The sequence below is a fragment of the Callorhinus ursinus genome, unplaced genomic scaffold (assembly GCF_003265705.2).
Source record: "Callorhinus ursinus isolate GAN/ISIS: 27379988/994484 unplaced genomic scaffold, GSC_fseal_2.0 scaffold5, whole genome shotgun sequence".
Classification (NCBI taxonomy): Eukaryota; Metazoa; Chordata; class Mammalia; order Carnivora; family Otariidae; genus Callorhinus; species Callorhinus ursinus.
The window spans coordinates 60,939,688-60,955,961 of NW_027397067.1; positions in this window are offsets into that span (position 1 = coordinate 60,939,688).

Genomic DNA, 16,274 nt, shown 5'->3' on the forward strand with positions numbered 1-16,274 from the left:
TGAATCAATTGGCACTGCTGAAATAGCTACTTAGCATTCTGCTGACGATTCACCCTGCTCAGTAGAGACAAATAGACTTGTCCCCCACCTCGGTAAGCACGTTTAGGCAACCAGAATTACAGCCACTCGGGTTTCTAATGTGCCATGCCTCAGCTGGCTCTCAAGATGGAAGGGATAGTTCACGCCAAATCATTTCTCCTATCTCAGACGCCATTGAATGGTTTTGCTTTTCCATATTTTGTATAGGACAGAGCCCTTAAGACCTGGCAAACACAAAAGTTCTTGTGTAATTTCTCTGCTTTCTTTTCAAAATCATATTTATCTTTTATTTTATGTCAGGAATACACTGAATGTCAGGTAATCGTAAGGTAGGGGGATTTGTATATCAACCAATGAATTGCCCCATGGCCCCTAGCCATTTCTGCTATTTCCCTGAAATTTGACCTCTTTTGTCAGCTAGATTGAAAACTCTGGATGGTAGATGTTTTGGGGTAAAGTGCAAGACAATCTGCAATGGGGATTTCAAGGATTTGAAGATGAAAGAACAGATGACACCAAGAGACTTTAGGTACCATGTATCAATTTTGAAAGTCAGCTTCTCTTTTTGCCTCTTCCCTGGAGTCCAGGATTGTGAACTCCAGGCCACTGACATTCCTGGAATAGCATAGTAGAATTCTTCACTTTGTGGCATCGTATTCTCTCTGGCTATCAACACATCTTTCACGTCATTCAAAGAAACACACTTTATTCTTCAGAGTACTGAAATCAGGCCAACTTCATTGCCACCCTCCATCCTTAATATGCTTCTTTGTCATCCAGCACCCAGTCAAGATTTATCTAGGACTCTATGGTGATGTTAGGGCCCATAAAAGAAATTGATGCATTCCATATGTTTGGTTACAGATGGGAAACGGGAATGTTGAAGGACATGAAGGAGAGAATGTTTGCACTTTGAACATCATGTTTGTAGTTAGATTGCCTGAGTTTGAATCTTAGCTCTTGCCTTTATTAGCTCTGTGACCTCGAGCAGGTTACTTAAATGTTCTGTCCCTCTGTTTCCTGATCAGTAAAAGCTCCCTATTCAGATATGTGAGAATTTAATACATTAGGACACTTAAAGATGTCAGACTTGTGCATAGCATGTGGTTAGTTAGCACTCAGTAAATCTTAACTTTCATTGATTATTATATATGAAGTAAGTGCGTATGTATGTATGCACCAACACAGATATTTATATCATCCCCACTTTTAAAAGGTTTTGAGTCTTCAACACAACTCCTGCAACAGAGTGGCAGAATTATTGGAGAGCATTGAACAGCTCTTTCTCTCATGGAGCAATTGAGGCTTGCTGAGATAAAGATGTCTACTGAGAACATTGCCTAGTGTGTGAGGCATGGACTCATTAAAATAGTTAAGTCCCATTCTGACGCATTCTGAACACTCCTACTTTTATCTTTAAAGGCTGAGTTAGTCACTTCAAGTACACTTAATAACAAAGTACAGCTGTCCAGTTCAAGAAAGCAGAGTCACTGATCTCCCAACCCTTTCCCCCTGCTCCTGTGAAGGATCCCTTCCTTGGTTTCTCTCTCCTAGCCACAGTTTGTTCTAACCAGGTGCATTTCCTCCTTCTGGTTTCTAAGTTGTCATTGGCATGGAGGCACCATTTCCTTATCTGTTAAATTTTGCAGAGCCATCAAAGGCCTTTAGCACTCAGGTGTCCAAAAAAACACCTGGCATATACATTTTATAGATTCTTGGAGAATGTGGCTCTCCAGCTCCAGCTCTACCACTGAAGTATGGGCCAGAGACTCCTTCAGAGACAAGCCTCATTTTCCTCAATTAGTTTAAAGTACCTTTAGGAAATGATTTTCTCAGCTCGTCTCCCTGCATTCCCTGCATTGGATCACAGGGCAATCTGTTTAAATGACTAATTACAGAAATCATTAAAGGCACCAAGCAAATGTCTTTGAATACCCACATCCCAAGTTTTACAAGTCCTGCTTGATGTGACAATGATGAAACCACTTAATGGTCCAGCGCAGGCGGATATTTAAAAAAAAAAAAAGTGACCATATGTGGCTCAGTTTCCTAACTTTCAGATTTCACACTTAACATTTGTCATTCTGTTACTGGACACCTGTTTAAATTCTATTTTAAAATGTTAATGTATGTTGTTTAGAACAAAATCAGGAAAAAGAGAGAGTTTGGGTTAAGTCATCATCTTTTTATCACTAAAATCATGGCGGAAATATTTCTCATGACACCAATCAGGACTGTAATGAGAATATACTTTTCCACTCTCAAACTTTTATTGGAGGAAAGAACCCATTGAGGGAGCAGATTGGGCTAAAGGAGATGGAAGATGATCTGAGAATCAGGGGCACTTCTGAAATCATCTTGGTCATCCGTATGAAACCCCAGTGAGGAAAAGGATGGGGGTCAGAGTCAGTGGGAGCCCTTGACAGTTGCAAAAAACAAACACACTTGTGCTTTGTCACCCATGAAGGCCAGGAAGTGGAGATGTCAAGCTGAATTGCACCCTTTTCAGGTGTGTCAATCAAGCCCTAGGAGACAATGTTTCAGCATAATTGCCCTATATTTCCTTCCTTCAAAGGGATACCCATTTGCTAAAAACATAATTATCCTATTTGAAGCTATTGAAGCCATGTGGTTGTTGTACACAGTCCAATGGTCCCTTCAAGTGTTATTTCCCTAGATTGTAGAATTTAGGAGGTTTTGGGGGTATTACGGAAGAAGAAAGGGCACCGGTTGTACTGAAGATATTATAAACCACGGTGAGTTAACCTGTACAAAAGAAACAGGATCAGATGTGACTTTGGGTTCTTGTTTGAAGTTGAGCTGCATTCTTCACATGAGACTGTAGGCACTTAATAAGCTAATACCCTGTTTCTTTTCCATCCCCTCTCTTATTTTTTTCAGAGATGAAGAATGGATTTTATCAGGCATATACATGCAAATGATGAGCAAGAATTTCTGTTACTGTCCCATTCTCCACTCCATATTTGTCTTTGATGTGGGAGAGGTCTATAGTCAAAAAAATATAAGTACCCTGTGTTGACATTTCTTCAGAGCAATACTTTCTATGAATAATTAATGGCCTAGAAATATGAAGTGTCCTTTTCTAGTTTCTGAGAGTTTCCGTGCTGAACAGAGTTCAGCACCTTGTATGAATTTGGAATGGGAAAGGATGGTTCAGATTTCCTTGGCTCAGTAAGCTCTGAATTCATAAACAAGAAGCAGATTCTCTTTCCATTCAATCTTTAATCCTTTACAAACACAAAGCTATAAAGAAGATTCTTTAGGGTCTTAGATTACATCATCTTTAAGGTTGACTAAAGAGAAAATTCTGAGGGAGGCACTATGATCAAGCACAGCTGATGAGGACATATAATTGTTTTCCTCCTCTACCTTTCTCCTTCTTTCTTTTCCCTTACCCTCTCCTCTCCTCCTCCTTCCTCTTATCATAATTATTATTTTGATAGCTTTTAAATACTCTGGAATTTACCCCTTATACTACAACAATGGAGAATGTTTTACCTGGGTATAAACATTTGCACAATAGTAGAGACATTTCCATATATAGATTTTGAAGAATACTACCAATCCCCTACCCTGAGACTTTTCATTAATTTGTTAACTCATGTAATTCATTTTTCAACTCATTTTACTAATATTTATTGATCAACTACACGTAAGACACAAGGCCAGGAAGTACAATATTGCTTTAGGTATGTTTAGATTAGTCTAGAAGATTCTATCATGGATTAAGAAATGGCTGCATAACAAAACCCTGGAGGTCCTGAAAAAAAATTAATACTCAAATGCTAGGCATCAACTCTGAGAAGTAAAAACACCTGCACTGCTTCTCCCTTGAAAAATATATTTCATAAAGGTATTGTTCAGGTGCAGTCAAATCATGAAATTAGTCACATTTCCTGATGCAATCTTACTGATTATTACAGAACTTGAAGTATTTCACTTCACTTCTTTCTCCAATGACTGAGGTATCAGTGTCTCTAATGCAATAGCAAATGTTGGGCAATGACTTGAGGATTAGATGAGCTTGGAATGTTAATGCTGGAACAGGTAAGATGACATACTTAGGAAAAGAATTAACCAAGAAGGGAAAAAATTTGCACACTGAAAATGATATGACACTGATGAAAGAATCTGAAGAAGACACACATAAATGGAAAGATACCAGCTGTTCAGAGATTGCAAACATTAATATTGATAAAATGGTTATACTACCTAACATTATCTACAGAGTCGATGCAATTCCTACCAAATTTCCAATGGCATTTTTCACAGAAGTAGAAAAAACAACCCTCAAATTCCTATGGAACCACAAAAGAGCCTGAAAAGCCAAAGCAATCTTGAGCAAGAACAGAGCTGTAGGCATCGCACGCCCTGATTTCAAAATATATCACAAAGCTACAATAATTGAAATAGTATGGTATTGGCATAAGAACAGACATACAGACCAATAGAGATCTCAAAAATAAATCCATGCATTTATAACCAACTGATCTTTGACAAGGATGCCAAGAACACACAACTGGAAAAGGACAGTCTCTTCAATAAATGGTGTTGGGAAAACTGGAGATCCACATGCAGAAGAATGAAACTGGACCCCTATTCCACACTATGTACAAAAACCAACTCATAATGGATTAAAGACATAAAGGTAAGACCTAAAACACCAAAACTACTCAATGAAAACATAGGGGAAGAGCTTCTTGACATTAGCCTGGTCAATAATTTTTTAGATATTACCCCCAAAGTACAGGCAGTAATAGCAAAATAGACAAGTGGGATTACATCAAACTAAAAACTCCTGCACATCAAAGAAAACAATCAGTAGAATGAAGAGACAACCTATGGAATAAAATAAAATATTTGCAAATCATACATCTGATAAAGGGTTAATATCTAAAATATATAAGGTACTAAAATAGCTCAATAGCAAAAACCAAATAACGTGATTTAAAAATGACCAAAGCACCTGAATATTACTTAAAAGAAGACATGTAACTATAGGAAACAAACTGAGGGTTGCTAGAGGGGAGGTGGGGGATGGGGTAACTGGGTGATGGGCATTAAGAAGGGCATGTGATGTAATGATGTAACATACACTATATATTAATTAATTGAATTTAAATAAAATAAAATTAAAAAAAAGAAGACACACAAATAGCCAACAGGTATTTAAAAAGGTGCTCAATGCCACTAATCATCAGGGAAATGAAATCAAAACCATAATGAAATATCACTTCATACCTGTTTGAATGATTATTATAAAAAAGACAAGAGATAAAAAGTGTTGGTGAGGATGTAGAGGAAATGGAGCCCTTGCACACTGTTGGTAGAAATGCAAACTGGTGCAGTCATTGTGGAAAACAGTATGGAAGATCCTCAAAAAGTTAAAAATAGAGTAACTATATTATCCAGGAACCCTGATCCCACCTCTGGATATATAGCCAAAGGAAATGAAATCAGTATCTTGAAGGGATATCTGCACTCCCATGTTCACTGCAGCACTATCAATAGCCAAGGTGTGGAAACACCCTAAGTTGTCTGTTTACAGATAAATGGATAAAGAAAATATGGTGCACGCACACGCACGCACAGACACAGAAATATTATTCAACCTTAATAAAAGGAAATCTTGCCTTTTGCAACAACAGGGATGAACCTTGAGAGCATTATGCTAAGTGTAATAAGCTGGACACAGAAGGACAACTACTGCATGAGGCCACTTACGTGTGGGATCTAAAAAAGTTGAACTCATGAAAGCAGAGAGTAGAATGGTGGTTGCCAGGAGCTGAGGAATGGGTCAATGGGGAGATGTTAGTCAAATGGTCCAAAGTCCCCGTTTCTGCATGATAAATACGTTCTGGAGATCTAATGTACAGCATGGTGACTATGGTTAAAAATATTGTATTATATGGGGCTCCTGGGTGGCTCAGTCGTTAAACGTCTGCCTTCAGCTCAGGTCATGATCCCAGGGTCCTGGGATCGAGCCCTGCATCGGGCTCCCTGCTCTGCAGGAAGCCTGCTTCTCCCTCTCCCACTCCCCCTGCTTGTGTTCCCTCTCTCACTGTCTCTTTCTATCTCTCTTTGTCAAATAAATAAATAAATAAATCTTTAAAAAATACTGTATTATATACTTTAAATTTGCTAAGAGAACAGGCCTGAAGTGTTCTCATCACACACACACACACACAGTAACTACAGAAGTGATGGAGACATTAATTAGCTTGATCATGGTAACTGTTTCACACAGTCAAAAAAAGTCAAATTGTACATCTTATAGACAATTATTATTTGTCACTTATACCTCAATAAAGCTGGAAGAAAAGAAAAAGAGAGTGGGGAAAGGTGAGAGGATGGGATGGGGCCGGATTGGGAATCTGGAATTAGACAAGTTATTAAACAAAAAAAAAGGAAAGATGTCAAATAGGCAGTGTTTATGAGACGACAGTTCAGGACAGAAATCCGGGCTGCAGTTACAAAAGTAATGGTTTTGTAAGCCCCACACAGTTATACAGGTGTCCGTGGTAATGAAGGTCATATAATGGCACCGTGTGGAACATTTAGCCTCTGATGTAAAGGGGGAGAGGGAGAGAGAAGGAGAGACACGCTGGTTTTTAACCACTTCTTAAACTTGTCACTTGTAATGCCTTTAAACTGACACATCCCATTTCTGCTCAGAGTCCACTGGCCAGAATTAACCCCAACCTAACTGAAAGGAATCTGGGAAATACAAGTAAGCACATGGATTACTAACTCAGAAAGAGGAGAGAATTTCTAGAGCGGTATACATGGATAAGCAGGAGGGGAATGATTCTATTGTGCAAGTGTTGGGACTGGCTCTAGGGGAGCATGGGTAATTTATCTACAAACCCGAGATTCTACAAGAACAGAACTCTGCAGGTTGGTGGGCAGATGCAATGGAGACGGCGTGGCATGCTCTTCTGGTTGCTTCATTTTTCTAAGTGAAGGAGGAAGCAGGATTATCAACAGAGTATGACAATGGAGGAAGAGGTACTGGGGGTTTAAAGCAAGAGGAGAGAGAGTGAAATAGTCATCTAGGAGAGTGAACAGTGGAAGGGCAATGATGAGAGGATGACCAGGTGGCTGTGCTAAGTCCTTGTCTCTCAGCTCCCAGCTCTCTATACTTGGCTTCATGATGCTGGGGTAGGGATCGTGTTCACCACACTTCTCCTTTGCGGGCTGCTCCCTGGTCAGAGGCCCTGGAGCGAGACCAAAAGCCACAGGGAGGAAAAGAAGACTTTCTGCTTGTCAGATTCCTGCTTGATCTTCTGATCTGTGTCAACCAGCAATGTTTCTTCAACCTGGCATTGGAAGTTCGTTCCAGTTTCAGCAGTATTTCCAATTTGCAGTTTATCCAGCACTCACAGAACCAGTGTCATCACAAAACTCAGAGCAAAGCACCAGCTTACTATATTCCCTCCTCAGAGGTCTAGATCCCAGCTCCATGGTGGCCACCCCAGGCTAAGAAACCAGCATCAACTGCTCAGTGCCTCCTCCTCATGGGACAGAGTTTTAGTTCCATGGGGGTTTACTTCTCCAAGCTTCTGATTTCTATTACCTTCCCAAGTCCTAGGAGTGTCAGCTGCTTTGTGCAGTTCTGTGTTTTATATTTTAGTGTTCTCTTTTTGCCTTCCAGTTCTTCAATACCTAGTTAAAATATTTATGTGAAATATAAAATAATAGAGAATAATGAATGTGGTCTCATTGGACCCTGATTGACAAAGTGGCTGTCTGGCCACAGTTGAAGGCTATTCAACTATTCAACTATTCAACTGACTTAAGTCTTTGTTCCATCACTGATAAATGGGTTAATAATACCCACTTTATTTTGGTAGTCATGAGGATTAAATGAGTTGTGAGGATTAAAGCACTTAGCATAAGGCACTACTCAAGAGTAAGTTCTCAGTAAATTTTACTTATTATTTTTCTCTTTTGGGGCAAACCTGCTCAGATGGTCCCTCATCTGGAAAGCTTTCCTGACCTTCCACCCAATGCCAGTTATTCCATCTTCAGTGCTACCCTTTCAACCAGATATGTGCTTGTGCTTTTGCTTTTGTCTCTTTGTATTATGTCTGTTTCCCTCCCTATTTATCATATTTATGAATAACATCAGCTAGCGCACGGCCTAGCACAGAACAGTATTCAGTGAATTACCTTATCCAGAGTAATGTACTCTTGTCCAGCAGACTTTAATAATCATTAATAAGATGATAAAGCATTTAACTCTTTCATATGCTTTGTTTTAAACACTAGATATGCACATTTAAATTCTAGCCTTGGATTCATTCACTCCTGGTTCTAATCCAGTATGTTTTTCTAGTTGCATGACTTGGGCTACATCATGAAGTAGAGTTAAATTTCTAATAATAAAATGAGGATACTGAATACTGCCACCTATATCACAAGGTTGTTGCGATTGTTTAGGTAACTAACGTGACATCCTCATTGCGGCCTGCACATAGCACAGACTGAGAACATAAAAGTTTCCTCTTTCTGTGAACTAGATCTCTGCTTTTGATGCAGTGTCATAGAAGGTATGGGTTCTGTATTTTAAATGAAAAGTTAATGGACTCACTTGGAGTATTCAATGATCAAAATATGCCAGGAAAAGATATCTGGCCCATATCAGGGGACCTTTAAAAATTAGATTCGTTCTGTTGAGTATACAAGTATTTTAAGGAGTTGGTGGAAATAAACAGGAAATGGAAAAATAGAAGGGAAAAAGAAGCTTCCAAAAAAAGAGGAGGTTATAATGCAAATTTGTAGGGTCTGACAATATTTGTAAGGTATTTACAGCAAATTGCGTTGAGATAATGCATATAAAATGCCCAACATAAATAAGTGTACATAAGATAAGTATAAATCCCTCTCCTTTCATGTACCAAAACAGACTAGACTGAGAGACTGGAGAGATATGGGGTGGAGGTTGGGGTATGGGGTGAGAAAGAAGGGTAGGAGGTTGGGGATAATAAAGGAAAACTGATTTACAAGTTACACACATCTTGGCTGGGGGACATTGAAATAACGTGATGTAAGCATAAGAAGAGATGGCATTTCCCTCCATGCTTAGTGATGTAAAATAGAAATTAGGTATTTGAAATACTAATGCTAAGGTAGGGCAGAATTTAAGTCACCCTAAAACTGTCTTTGCTTTTTCATCCACTAGTTTATTTAATGAGCGTTTAGTGGCTGCCGAGTATGTGCTAGGCTCTGTGGTAGGCATGGGCAACCAAGAGTGACCATGACACGCACTCTCTAATGGGGAATATAGGCAACAGACCAATAAATGAAGACTTAAATGAGAAATTTTCAGATATCTATAAATGGTACTAAAATAAATTAAGAATTAAAATGGAGTCAAAAAGCCCTGAAGTGGGAGACCTCATGCACGTGGCCTGCAAAACCAACAGGAAGGAGGAAGATGAGAAATATTTCAACAAGGGAGGGCCCTTTTCACATAGGACTTCCTCTCTTGCCTTTACAAAAAGGCAGAAAGATCCCTCCCTGCCCCAGCAACAATGCAGGACCTGCCACCAGCGGCCAACCAGAAGCCACACAACCTCAAACTCTTGCTCTCCAATGAACTTTTGTTCAGAATAACCCTCCCTAATTTTCTCCTACAACCTAGTAAAAGCTGACTTTCCCATTGTCTGTCTCTTTGGACTTTCCTATGGTTCACCATAGCTTGCTTTTCCCAAATTACAACTCCTCTGTTATGCCCAAATAAACTCATTTTTTAACTAAAATAAGATTGCTCTTCATTCTGTTTAAAGTTAGCAGTGGTAAGAAGAAAATCAAACCAGAGGATATGGTATTGAGTGGGGTTGCATTAGAGGGAGGTCACAGTGTGGCATAAAGCTTGGTCACATAGGTCCTTTATGCGTAGATGACTTACGGGCTGAGGCTGAACGTCAAGAAGGAGCCAGCCGTGCAAAGGGGCAGAGGTGAAGGGAGGCCAGCATGAGCAAAGGCCTGAGGTAGGAAGAACTTGACCTGCTTGAGGAAGAGAAAGGAAGTCGCTGTGCCTGAGCATTGTGAGCAAGCCTGGGGGAAGAGGGACAAGCTGGGCTGGCATGGCTCAAAGTCTTGTAGGCCGTGGTGAGGAACTGGAATGTTAGTAAGTGCAAAGCTCTCCACAGAGTAGAAGGGGAAACTGCTGCAGAAGCGTGGCATGCTGCCCTTTGGCAGGTTTGTATGTTTTGGCAAAACACATTTTCAAACAAATTGATCAAAGATTGACCAAGCACCCCAAAACCCCTTGTAAAGAAGTTCTTTGCTTTTAACACACACACACACACACACACACACACACACACACACACAGTGAAGCACTACTCTCAGGGCGATACAACCCATGATCGGTGTCAGGAGAATCACCAGGTAGAGGTGGGGGACAAGATAACTAGCTAATCTCATCTTCATGCTCCTGAGATGCAGCTCTTCTTTGGAGCCCTTCTGCTATCTGCTATCACCACCATTTAAACAAGATAATAATAAATAAACCCATACTTGGCTATCTTTCCCCTTTTTGGCTATGATGGTATGTTTTCCTCCAATGGGTCTGCAGAAGCTGTCCTTTTCCTTCAGGCAGCCACCTGGGAAAAGCCATGGTATCCAGACAATCCCCACCATGAACTTCAAGGCCCATTTCCTATCCACACCTGATCTGGGACAATCTTGGCCTCTGTCCTGAGGAGGGATTTTAAAGTTTTTTAAGCAAGTACACAGGTATAATACTTGTGCATAAACCTTGTGCCTTTCCAAAAATTTAGTTCTGAGAAAATACATTACACACAGGATTAAAAACCAGACTTCTCAGTATGGGGTCACCTGACTTGATTTCATTTTCCAGTTTCATCCACTGTCACTCTTCCCAAGCATCCTATACTCGTAGCACACTAAGCTCCTCATCTGTTCACAGATGGCCATACTGGTTCATGGCTCTGCACTAGGACTCACTTCCCCTATCTGAAATACCTTCCTTCTCTTCTCCTCCTCCTTAAAAACTCATATTCCACAAACTTCAAGTTATAAGATAAATACATTCCAGGGATGTGATATACAGCATGGTGACCATAGTTAACAATCCTGTATTGTAAATTCGAAAGCTGCTAAGACAGTAGATCTTAAAAGTTCTCATCATAAGAAAAAATTTGCGTCTATCTTAACTTACTGTGATGATCATTTCACTATATATATATATATATATATATACCAATCATTATGCTATACACCTTAAATTTATACAATATTATATGTCAGTTGTATCTCAACAAAACTGAAAGAAAATACAAACTCCTATTCATCCTCTAAGGCCTTGCCAAAGATCACCTCTCTCCAAAGCTTCTCTGACTTTCACCCTCAGAAGAGTTAGATCCTCTACCTTCTTTGCTTATTCAACACTTTGTAGGCATTTATCACATTCCACAAAAAAAATATTTATTTACAAACTTGACTTTCCCAGTTAGGTTTCAAGTATCAAGAAAGCAGTGATCTTTCTCTTATTTAGCTTTTTATCCTCCCCTAGAACCCATCCTTATGCCTAGCATCTAAGTACTCACAGGACTGTTTATTGAACAAATAATTATGGAATGTATTAATTTTTTTTAAAAGATTTATTTATTTGAGAGAGAGAGAACTGGGGAAGGAGGCAAGCAGACTCCCCACTGAGCTCAGAGACCGACTCGAGGCTCGACTGCGTCCCCTGACCCATGAGATCATAACCTGAGCCAGAACCAAGAGCCAGACGCTCAATCAACTGAGCCACCCAGGCGCCCTGCAATATATTAAGATTTAAAATGTAGGAGTGGCCGGGGGATGGGTTAGCCTGGTGATGGGTATTGAGGAGGGCACGTTTTGCATGGTGCACTGGGTGTTATGAACAAACAATGAATCATGGAACACTGCATCAAAAACTAATGATGTAATATATGGTGATTAACATAACAATAAAAAAATTAAAAAAAAAAGAATAAATGTAAAAAAATAAATAAATAAATAAAATAAAATGTAGGAGTGGCTCATGGGTCCCTGCCTGAGCCTCTGGGAAGTGGCGTGCGGGGAGCAGATGGGAATAGAGGGTAGCAAGTGTAACAAGACAGGTGTCCACAGAGCCAATTCTGTCATTGTAAATCATTCACAGCCAACTCTGGAGCTGTCTCCCTACAAGTAAAATGGGGATAAGAGTCTTCTTGACCTTTTTAACCCCCTGCACTTGTTATGGAGGTCAAATGGGAAATCACAGGCAAAAGCACTTTGTAGACTGTAAACTATCATATAATCAGTGGCTATTATTATTATTATTATTACTAACTGTAATGATTACTGCATGGTGCCATCTTGTAGAAATTGTATTATATAGATTTGCCTCTTTTCATGGGAGTATTGCTCCCCAACCTTCAACATATCTAAAACACACACAGTCGTATACACAATGACTATTTGCTTCTCTGAATTGTGGAGAATTGCTTATTGAGGTCTTCCTGTAAGACCACTTGACGATGAGGTTGCAAATACAAATCCATTTAAACCGAGAAATAATTCTTTAGGTAGTAATTATTGCACTCTGTTCAGCAAACATTGACTGAGCAGCTTTTACACACCCAACACTATACTTGAGGAACTCAAAGTAGTTCAGTGGAAAATGAGGCAGAGGGTCTGATCTGAAGTTTCCCCCAGGCACTGTAAGTCAAATTTATAACACAGGATTTTAACAGGAAGTGTTGCTTAACTTGCTGTGGGAAAGTGGACACAATCAGACTTCTTGGAATGCCATTTACCTGGCTGAAGCAGGTATTCAAGAAAGCAATTACGGGATGCATTTTGTGACTTAGAATAGAATCCTGTTACTAATTAATATGTTGGAGGACACAGCTTCTGCACTGATGTTATGTTGGAATCCAGGACACCCTCGGCCTTCAAACAATTTTTGGAAGGGTTGGAGGTCGAGGACTGGGTGGTTCTAGAAGGAACGGTTGGCCAGAGAAAGCCAGCCCACTTTCCTAACAAGAAAGGGAATCTGGTATCTCTTCTAGGAATATTACTGGAGTGGCAAAGCCAAATGTGTTTAGGCCTCTTAAAGTGAGGGTTTGGCAGTGGTGTTTATTCAAATTAGGATTTTGATTTATTATAAGGGAAAAGTCTCTGTTTTCCAGTGGATCAATCTAGCTGCCAGGAGTGAGATGGGGCAGAAGAAAAAGCAGCAGCCTGATTGATGCAGGCTCCTATACAACACAGGCCTCTTTATGAGAAATTAGCATCTTAGACAGGAGGGCTTGGAGAATTTTAATGTTAAACTGATTAGAAGCCAAATTATTTGGTTTAGTCAGAGGCCCCATGGGTTTCCTGGGAGCCCTGAATGCTCTGGGCCAGATGGTCTTTTTTGGCTGTGCTGTTCCCAGCCACATACCCAGCCAGCTCTCAGCTCCCAGCTCTATTGAGAGCTGGAGAGGTTTGCCCCCATGAATGCTGTACCTTCTCAGTGTTCAGTGAATATTAAATAACCAAATACGATTAATAGCTCAAGCTTGGCATATCCCTTCCAAAGTCTTGGACAGGGGTCAGGTACTGTCTTGAACTGGCTGCTAGAGGGAGAGAACAGGGTCCAAACGTTTCCTCATTATAAATGATAATCATGACAGCAATATACTGTTGATATAATATCAAGAATAATGATAACAGTAGCTAGCCAGGTGTCAGGTACTGGGATAAGAAATTAAATACATTTTCCTATTTAACCCTCAACAAACTTCATGATGTACATATGATATCCCCCATGTTGCAGATGGGAAACAGCTCAGGCGGGTGAAACGACTGGTCCAAAGCTTGCAAGAGAGCATAGATTCAAACCCAGGTTTGTGTCATTATCAAACACATGCTCTGAAACTTTATTCTATATTCCTTATTTCTCATCATGGCTACATGCATAACATGAAAATACAACTTTATTTTAAGATTTTAATTATTTATTTGAGAGAGAGCAAGCTTGCGGGTATGCAAGGGGGGAGGGCAGAGGGGAAGGGGAAAAGTAGGAGGGAGAGGGACAAGCCAACTCTCCGCTGAATGCAGAGCCCAACGCTCTGAGATCATGACCTGAGCTGAAGTCAAGAGTCGGGAGCTCAACCAACTGAGCCACCCAGGAGCCCCTCTATTACTTATTTTAAAAAATAAACTTTGAAAAACAATCACCTTCAATGGCTTAAAACGCTTAATTAATATATACTTAATGTAGAGTTCTACATCTATAGTCTCTGAATTTTCCATATGCAAAAAATACACAAAACAAAATTTATGAACAGCTTTTTCCACTGTATTCCCCTTGTTTCTCATACTGTGGATTTGGGTGAGGCAGACTTTTCTTTAGAACTTCAAAAAAGACACCTTTGCATATGAAGGTAATCACTGCTCTCTTGTACATGTCATTTGAGGGAAAGAAAAAGTCCAAACTTTCAATAAAAGGTTGGTTGTAGCTGCTAAATGATTCACAACCGCCCAAGAGCCCAGGATCTGGGTTTGACCTTGTGCATCTCACATTAAGGTAATTAGACTGTGCCATCAGGAGGAGACTACAGGATGGCTGGGCGGGTGTGGGGAAACTTCCACTAAGTAAAGAAGATATTAATCCAAGGCTTGCTATAAGGCCAGAAATGCAGGGAAGGTATATGACAGCTTAATGGAAGTTGCTGAAATATGGACTGCTTCCTATTTTTGCAGAGCCTCGTAAGTGCAAAATGTCTTACAGGTGCAGAAAGTACTTCTGCCAGAGATGTTCACATTTGTCAAAAGGCCTCCTCCAGCAATACATACTCAAGGCAGATAGATGACTAGTGATTTCTTCTTGGAATCGTAGTCTACTTTCATTCACTCATGTAGCCAACTGATATAACTGATGTATGGAACACGCTTATCAATCCACTCTCCTCCGAAACACAAAGCTAATCATTAGAGGCAGCGTCAGGTAACGGTTCTGGGAATCTGGAGCCAGACTGCCCCCGGTGTTAATCCCAGTTCAGCTTTATGCTGGTTGTCTAACATCAGTTACTGAAATTTTGTAAGGCTGAACTTCCAAACTTTTCCTTTTGTAAGGCTGAACATCTATAAAAGAGGGGGAAGATAGAAAATTATCCACCTGGTAGGGTTGTAGAGTTAACACATATAAAGTACTTAGAAGAATTCCTGGCTTGTTGCTATTATGTCACATCCCACCTTAAAATTTGTCGCGTAACTTCTAAGTGCTCTTAGAATAAAATCTGAAATGCAAACTACAGTTGACAAGGTCTTCCCTGACCCATCTCTACAGTCTCATGCGGCACCTCTCTTCCTTCTTCCTGTTCTTACTCCAGCCACATTCCCACTCATCAGACGTCCCAACTTTCTCCTTCAGGGACTTGGCATATTCTAATCCTCTGCTTGAAAAATTCCCACCTTCTTCCTTACAGAATAAGGGCTAAATTCGCATTCAATCTTGATTTAAATGACACACAGTTAGGCCTGGCTTAGATCACCTATATTGCACTCCCCTATAAGCATCCTGAACTCCTCCTTTGTAGCACCAATCACATTTATAATTAAACATAGATTTTCTGCATTTTTAAAATGTCTCTTCCTCCACCCTATATTGACTGTAAGTATTTGCCAGTGATGAACGCAATCAGTGACATTTAATAGAGGCTGAAGAAATATTGGATAAATGAATAAAGGCAAGCCTACCATGGGTAATGGTTGGTACCTCGTGTTACACAATAATAAACTTGGTCAGCAGTTTATCAATATGGACCTGATTTCATGAGTCTTTGTAGAAACTTTTTGAGGTAATGGATAAGTTTATGGCATAGATCACTGCCATGGTTTCCTGGGTGTTTACTTATCTCCAAACTCATCGAGTCGTACCCATTAAATATATACAGCTATTTGCATGAAAATCATAACTCAGCAATGTGGTTTTTAAAAAATACTCAATTATGTTACTTCTCAATTGTTTTTTAAATAGAATCCAGTAGCTGTTCATGTGCCTCTCTCCCCACGAAATTCTACAGTCTTCAAAGACAGAAGCCAGTGGCTGAAACATATTGAATCTAACAGAAAGCATGCAGAAATCATTTAACTGAAAATAATAAAAAAGATCGGTTATTCTGTAAAAGAACAAGGATTCACTCTTACAAATGTATGGGTAATATGTATGAACTCGACTAGAAGTT